This window comes from Equus przewalskii, chromosome X, assembly GCF_037783145.1.
Source record: "Equus przewalskii isolate Varuska chromosome X, EquPr2, whole genome shotgun sequence".
NCBI classification, from domain to species: domain Eukaryota; kingdom Metazoa; phylum Chordata; class Mammalia; order Perissodactyla; family Equidae; genus Equus; species Equus przewalskii.
Genome location: NC_091863.1, coordinates 71,307,508 through 71,315,897, shown reverse-complemented (window position 1 = coordinate 71,315,897; position 8,390 = coordinate 71,307,508). Strand labels below are relative to the sequence as shown.

The following is an 8,390-nucleotide window of genomic DNA, read 5'->3' as shown; positions in this document are numbered from 1 at the left end:
AGAAGAGGTGAGAACACTTCCCGTTATATACTATGTGAGTTCAGTATTAACCTGACACAAAAGCAGACAAAGATATAATAGGAAAATAATACTACAAACCCATATGTCTTATGAATATAGACACAAAACACTAAGGAACATGCTAACAGACCTAATTTAGTAATATATAAGAAGGATTACACACCACAATCAAGTGAGATTTATCCCGGGATTGATAGACTGGTTCAGCATATTGAAATCAATATAATACAAAATATTAATTTAATGAACAAAAATCCACATGGTTATCTCAATAGAAAGAGAAAAAAATCTGATAAAATCCTACATTCTTTCATGATAAAAACACTCAACAAACTAAGACTAAAGCAAACTTTCTCAACCAAATAGAAGACATTTATGAAATATCCACAACTAATGTCACAAAGATAAAAGACCAAATACTTTTGTTATAGGACCAGAAAAAATACAAGGATGTCTACATTCATTACTTTTATTCAACATTGTAATAGGATTCTAGCAAGGGAAATTTTGGAAGTAAAAAGAAACCAACAAGCAAATAAAAAGCATCCAATTTGGAAAGAAATAATTAAAATACTCTATTTTCAGATAGCAGTATCGAATATATAGAAAATCCCAAAGATTTCACTAAAAACCTATTCAAAATAGTAAAAGCTTCTACAGAGCAAAAGAAAACAAATCAATAGAATTAAATGGCAACCAATAGAATTGGAGAAAATATTTGCAAACCATATATCCAATAAGGGTTAATTTCCAAAATATATAAGGAACTCCTGCACTCAATAGCAAAAAACAAAAATAAGTAATACAATTAAAATTAAAAACTGGGCAAAAGATATAGATATTTCTACAAAAAAGATATACAGGTATATAAAAAGGTGCTCAATTTCACCAATTATCAGGGAAATGCAAATAAAACCAAACAAGGTATCACCTCACACCTGTTAGGATAGCTATGATCAAAAAAACAAAAAACTTTTCAGCTTTCCGCTGGGCGGAGACCAAGGTGCAACTTTCTTCGGTCATCCCGAATCCTGGTTCATCCGACACCAGAAACCTCCACCATGCTGCGGAAGTTCAACCCCAAGGAGATCAAAGTCATGTACCTGAAGTGCACCAGTGGGAAAATCCGGTACTATGTCTGCTCTGACCCCCAAGATAGGCCCCCTGGGTCTGTCTCCAGAAAAGGTTTGTGATGACATGGCCAAGGCAACTAGTGACTGGAAGGGTCTGAAGATTACAGTGAAACTGAACCTTCAGAACAGACAGGCTTAGATTGAGGTAGGCCCTTTTGCCTCTGCCCTGATCGTCAAAGCACTCAAGGAACCACCAAGCGACAGAAAGAAGTGGAAAGACGTTAAGCACAGTGGAATATCACATTTTATGAGACTGTCAACATTGCGTGACAGGTGCAGCACTAATTGTAAGCAAGAGAACTCTCTGGAACCATTAAAGAGATCCTGGGGACTTCCCAGTCTGTGGCTTGCAATGTTGATGGCCACCACCCTCAGGACATCATAGATGACTTCAACAATGCTGCAGTGGAATTCCCAGCTAGTGAAGAACTACAGAAGAAAATATTTCAATAAAGGATCATTTGACAATGAAAAAATGAAAAGATAAGTGTTGGTGAGGATGTGAAAAAATTGAAACTCTTGTACACTTTTGGTGGAAATATACCCTGATCTCAGACTTCTTCGCACCAGAACTGTGGGAAATAGATGTTTGTTGTCTGTAAGCCACCCACTCTGTGGTATTTTGTTATAGCAGCCTGAACATACTAAGACACTCATTGCAGCACTATTCACAGTAGCCAAGAAGGAAAACAATCCAAGTGTCCATTGACAGATGAAAGGATAAAGAATATGTTGTATATACATTCAATGGAATACTTTTCAGCCTTAAAAAGAGAAGGAAATCCTTTCATTTGCAACAACATGGATGAACCTGGAAGACATTATGCTACAGGAAATAAGTCAATCACAGAAGGACAAATATTGCATGATTTCACGTATATGAGGTATCTAAAATAGAACTCATAGAAGCAGAGAATAAAATAGTGGTTTCCATTGGCTGGGGAAAGTGGAAATGGGGAGTTGTTGTTTAATGGGTAGAAAATTTCATTTACACTAGATGAATACGTTCTAGATATCTGCTATACAGCATAGTGGCTATAGTTAAAAATACAGCATTGTGCACTTGAAAATTTGTTGAGGATAGATCTGATGTTAGGTGTTCTTACCACTCACAAACAAAACCAAACAAACAATTTAAAAATAGGGACACAAAGAAACTTTGGGAGGTGTTGGATGTGTCTAATCTCATTATAGTTGTGATAATATCACTGATGTTTGCATATGTCCAAACTCATCAAATTTATACATTAAATATATGTAGTTCTTTGCATATCAATTATACCTCAGTAAAGCTGTTAAAAAAGAAATAATGTAAGAAAAATGTACACACATGTGTACACATGTACACACACACACACAAGTATTAAGGTCATAGAAGACAGACAAAAACTGAGGAATTTTCCCAGATAGGAAGAGAGATTAATTATAGTGGTAATTAATGTGATATTTAATTCTGGATATGATTCTGGGCTGGAAAGAATACATTAGGAAGACAATTAGTAAAATCTACTTAAGATCTGTAAATTGTTTAATAGTACTGTATAAATGTCAGTGTCTTGGTTTTACAAGTTGTACTGAGATTTTGAAAAATGTTAACAATGAGAAAAGGTGAGTGAAGGTAAATGTGAATTCTTTAGACTGTTTATACAACTTTTTGAGAGCTTGAAAATATTTCAAAGTAAAAATTTGAAAATAAAAAATCAATACACAATCATGAATTGTATTTCTATACATTTGCACTGAGCAATCACAAAATAAAATTTAAACCTTTTGTTTTACAATAACCTCAAAAGAATAAAATGCTTAGGAATAAATTTAGCAAAAGAAGTACAAGACTTGTATACCAAATACCAGAAAATAAATAAATGAAAGTCATGATATGTTCATGGATCAGAATACAATTTTGTTACAATGTCAACACTCCCTAAATTGATCTACAAATTAAATTTAATCTTAATGAAAATCACATCTGACTTCTTTGTGGCGATTGTCAAGATGATTCTAAAATTCATATGGAAATTCAATAGACCTAGAATAGTTAAAAGAATCTTGAAAAAGAATAAAATTGGAGATAGGCTTCTTGATTTCACAACTTAATACAAAGCTATGCTTATTGAGAAGTTGTGGTACTGGTATAAATGTATATATGTAGATCAATAGACTAGAATTTAGAGTACCAACACAAATCCTTACATTTGTGGTCAATTCATTTTTGACAAGTGTGCTAAGACAAGTCAATGGGGAGAGAATAATCTTTTCAACACTTCATGCTGGGACCACTGGATATCCACATCCAAAACAATGAATTTGGACCTCTACCCCACACATTCACAATAATTGACTCAAAATGGACCATAAAACCAAATGAAAGAGCTAAAATGTAAGCATTTTAGAAGAAACATAGGCATAAATCTCTACGACCTTGGATGAGCTAATGGTTTCTTACATACAACATGAAAGCACAATCAACAGAAAAAAAAAAAGAAAAATTTAACCACACCAAAGTGAATAACTTTTGTTCTGAAAACAATACTATTGAGAAAGTTAAAAAACAACCCACAGAAGATGAGAAAATATTAGCAAATCATATATCTGAGGCACTTTTACTCATAATGTATAAAGAACATTTATAAATGTATAATAAAAAGACAGATCACCCAATTTAAATGGCAAAGTGTTTGAATAGCTTTCCCAAAGACGATATACAAATGGCAATAAGAACGTGACAAAAAGCACAATTTTATTAATCATTAGAGAATTACAAATCAAAAGCACAAGGAAATACTATTTCACATTCACTGGATGGCCTGAATAAAAAGATGTACAATAACAAGTATTGGGGAGGATGTAGAGAAATTGTAACTCTCATACATTGCTTATGGGAATATAAAACGTTACATTTACAAATGTTTGGAAAACGATTGAGCTGTTCCTAAAAAAATTACATAAAGTTACCATATGGCTTATTTATTCTGCCTCTTCATATATACCCGAGTAATGAAAACACACATCCACACAAAACTTACACAAGTGTTCTTAGCAACCTTATTTATAATAGCCAAAAAGTAGAAACAATCCAAATGTCCATCATTTGATGAATGAATAAATTAAATATGTAATATTTATTCAAAGGACTATCATTTGGCATTAAAAATAAAGTATTGATACATGTGGTAACATGGCTGAAACTTGAAAACATTATGCTAAGTAAAAGAAGCCAGGCACAAAAGACACTATGTTACATAATTCCATTTGTATAAGATGTCCAGAATCAGCAGATGCATTGAGACAGAAAGTATATTAGTGGTTGCCAGGGTTTGGGGGGAGGGAAATAATGGGGAGTGACTGCATAATGGTACAAGCTTTCCTTTTGGGATGATGAAAATGTTCTACAATTGATTGTGGTGATAGTTGCATAGCTCTATGAGTATGTAAAAATCATTGAATTTTGACTTTAAATCAGTGAATTGCATGCTATATAAATTACATCCCCCCAAAAATTGTTAAAATGCATATGGTCTAAAAAACGTAGAAATTTCAAAGCCAGAGATACTTTTTATTAAAGTTGATCATAAGACTTTAAAAGAATGATTTACCCAGGGCCGGCCTGGTGGCGTAGCAGTTAAGTTCGCACGTTCTGCTTTGGTGGCCTGGGGTTCGCCAGTTTGGATTCCGGGTGTGTACCTGTGCATCAGCTTGTCAAACCATTCTGTGACAGGCATCCCACATAGAATAGAGGAAGATGGGCGTGAAGATTAGCTCAGGGCCAGTCTTCCTCAGCAAAAAGAGGAAGATTGGTGGCAGATGTTAGCTCAGGGCTGATCTTTCTCAAAAAAACAAAAGGATTTACCCAATAAGGCTCATCAGAAAAGTTAATTTTCTTTTAATTAAACATTATTTTCTAAACATTTTCCTTCCCATTTAAAATTGATATCTTAGAGATGATTTGAATACTTGAGATTCAGCATATCAACTTAGCACACTGCATACAGAAAGGCCATTTGGAGAACCTGAAATACAAAGCCTCTTGAAAGAAGAAATGATTGAAAAATGTGTACTTAAGGAAGGGATGAGAAAATTAATTATCTAAATTAACACTTTATTTAACTCCTAGCTTCACTTTTACATCACTAAGTCAGCGTGGAACCTGTCCACACTGAGTAAATGAAATATATAAAGACTGAAAAATGTTCATTAGTTTTCAAAGAAATATGGTGAATGAGCTGATGTATATCTAAAACACAAAAGTGGATTTTAATGCCTGACATTTGCAGACAAGGGAAAATGACAATAAAAGCAAAATTGTTTATGTGCCTGTAAAGCTCATTCGCTTTGCTGAACAATTATTTCCTTTACTACTTCAGCACACAGGATACTGCAATGCAGCTGTTGACTTTTGAAGACTCAAAACTTCTGAGAAATACATCGTTGTTTAAGATTTCTATTCCTCGGGAGAAAAATAATGAAGATCACTTCATTCTCTATAGTTTAGAACTATTCTTTCATCTATGTATGTCATATTTTGACTCCCATTGTCCCAATGGAATACTAATAGAAGGAGGAGAAAAAATTATAATCCAGAAAATGCATTGTCCCAATAGGCACAAACTAGAGAAAGTGGACTGCTGAAAGTTTGACTTGATGGAAGTCTCTTTAGACTTAGATGATTGAGCTGGGTTGGGTCCTTTTTCTGCTAGACAGAATGCCTGCAGATTACTTTCCTGGAGCCAGTGCTAGTGAGAACATAGGGCTGATCTAGCATTGCTGTTACCTATTCACCAGAAACTCAACCCATCTTTATGATCTCATTTGATGTAAGTCACAGCCCTGTACTCAGTGGTAACAATGAAGGGTTGTTGCTGACCTGAGAAAGGATAGCAGCATTCAAGGGCACTCAAAAGAGGAAAATCTTCTCAAGATATTGACCATTTCCAGTGACCTTTTTTCTCACATATCTCATTCATAATAAAATTGGTGTACTTCAGAATGATAGTGACTCTAACAATGAAATTTTCCCCTCCTTCCTGAATTGAATGGCATATTGCTTTGAGACTGCCAATTTGATTACAGTTGTACCTGTTGTAAATTACATCTCTAACAGCTGGTTAGTCAGACAGACAGAGCATAGATTGTAGCACGAGCATTTAAACAGATGTTACCATTGATCTTCATGACATTTGATTCACTTGACTGATATTCTCCCTTTGTAAGGTATACATGTGAAGTGACTCAGTAATTACCAATACTACCCCACCTCCCGACCCAAGAAATACACATCTCTGAAGATACTCAGAGCCATTTATGCCAAGCATTGGATCTGAGGAAAAGAGAAACTGCACTATGATGTCCTAGATAAAAAATGTAATATCAAAGACATTTAATTTCTGGTTTAAGCAAATTGAGTTCAAATGAGAAAATATGGCTGTCCTTTATTTCTCTCAATTACAGGGTAATCATAAAAACGCTTTTTTCTTCCTATGTGATAATATCACCAGACACTTGGCATTTCAATTTCTCTTATGCTGGGTGGAAAGAGGTTTCTTTTTCAGCCAGCATAAGAACACACAATACAATTAGTTAATATAACTAATAAATTTTGCCTGTTATTTTAACTACACATTTGTATCATGTCAAAATGTGGTTTGATAAGTAAACTCGGAATATGTTAATTAGTATTATTCACATAAGTAGTATAGGGTAATCCAAGTTCACCTCATGAAATTATTTTGGCTGAAAGATAATTTAAAAAATGAGATTAGAAAAATCTTTGTTTAAAAGACTAAAAGTACAAAGGATGCTACATATTTTTTCCTTAGAATACAGTGAAGACTAAGAATTTTCACTCATGAATTGTAATCTAAGGTGGTATAAACAAATTTAGGGAAGTATGTTTACCTCTTAGTAGCGATGATAATTTATACTATGAGATCTATCTTTTGTGAATATATTGCTTTGCCTTGGGGTCTCAATTGTTTTTATTGATAGCCATGACATTTCTATCAGAAAAAAGGATAAACATTTAAAGGGGAGCCAAAAATACCTATTGAGCATGCACAAAGCTGAGTTTTCAATGTGGGAAATAGAAAATGAGTGTAGGATATGATTCAAGCTTTTAAGGCACTTATATCTATTCTTTTTACTTTTTTGGTATTTATCATTCTACAAATCAAACAGAACAGTAACTTCCACAAGAGAAACCTTTATATATTCAATCTCATCTATTATTTATATATATATATAGTATTTATATATAAAACAAGATAATTTTTGCTTATAGTACTGATTCCTCTAAGGAAAATCACTAAAAGACCCTTTCCAAATATTCACATAGTAGATGCTAAAAGCCCACATTAGCTAGGAGTATCTGAGGCTACTAAGTAAGAAAATTAAGTGAAAAGTTAATCAAATTATTTTCTGGCTTTCAGTATGATATGTAAAAGTGTAGAATTTGTCCATACATTCTAATGAGTACAAAGCTGAACAAATTGAAAAGGAATAACTCATCATAGATCCATCAAAGAAGTGTTGTCATGGGGCAAACCACTGCCCCCAAGTTTGGAGAGACAAGTAGCTACAAAGAATCACAGCTTAACAAAAGGTATACTCCCACAGCTATAAACCATCACAAGAATTATTACTGGGGTAGGAAAACTTAACTGTAATCAGCCAATTCCTGGAGGCTTGCTGTGGACAAGTCTGAGAATTAACTCCAGGAGGGCTAAGTGATGAGTACTTTTGTAAGTTTTACCTCCAGGACCTCAATCAGGTTCTCGTAGTGATGACCAGAGGAAAATCCCCATGTGTTTCCCACAGGAAGAGGGGAAAAGTAACTATTTTGAACTACACCAGAGCATTTGTTCTTCCTAAGAAGGCTTGTCCTCAAGAGAAATTATTTACTAGAGCCTAACCTATTGGAGTTTATCAGAGCCTAACCAACCCAGGAAAAGAGAAATACCTAATGCCAGACCACTCTAGTGTTCCTCATAGATTAAGGGAAACACCCAACTCCAGGTCCCTTCAGCCATCATGTCCCACCTAAGTGGTGGTGGAACAAACTGAGAAGCACTAGTGACATTCACAGCCCATAGGTACAGGCTCACTAAAAACCTGAGATCTAATCATGAAATATAGAATGCTTTCCTCTTTCCACACTTCACCATATCATTAAAAGCCTGTTTACATAGTAGCTTTTTCACAGCATATTATGTCTGGCTTTAAACAAAAATACAAGGAATA

At 34.2% G+C, this 8,390-nt stretch overlaps 1 pseudogene; it reads left to right on the top strand.

Moving 5' to 3' along the window:
- The first annotated feature begins 1,082 nt into the window (after window positions 1–1,082).
- On the top strand, window positions 1,083–1,607 carry LOC103551327 (large ribosomal subunit protein uL11-like; annotated as a pseudogene).
- The last annotated feature ends 6,783 nt before the right edge of the window (window positions 1,608–8,390 follow it).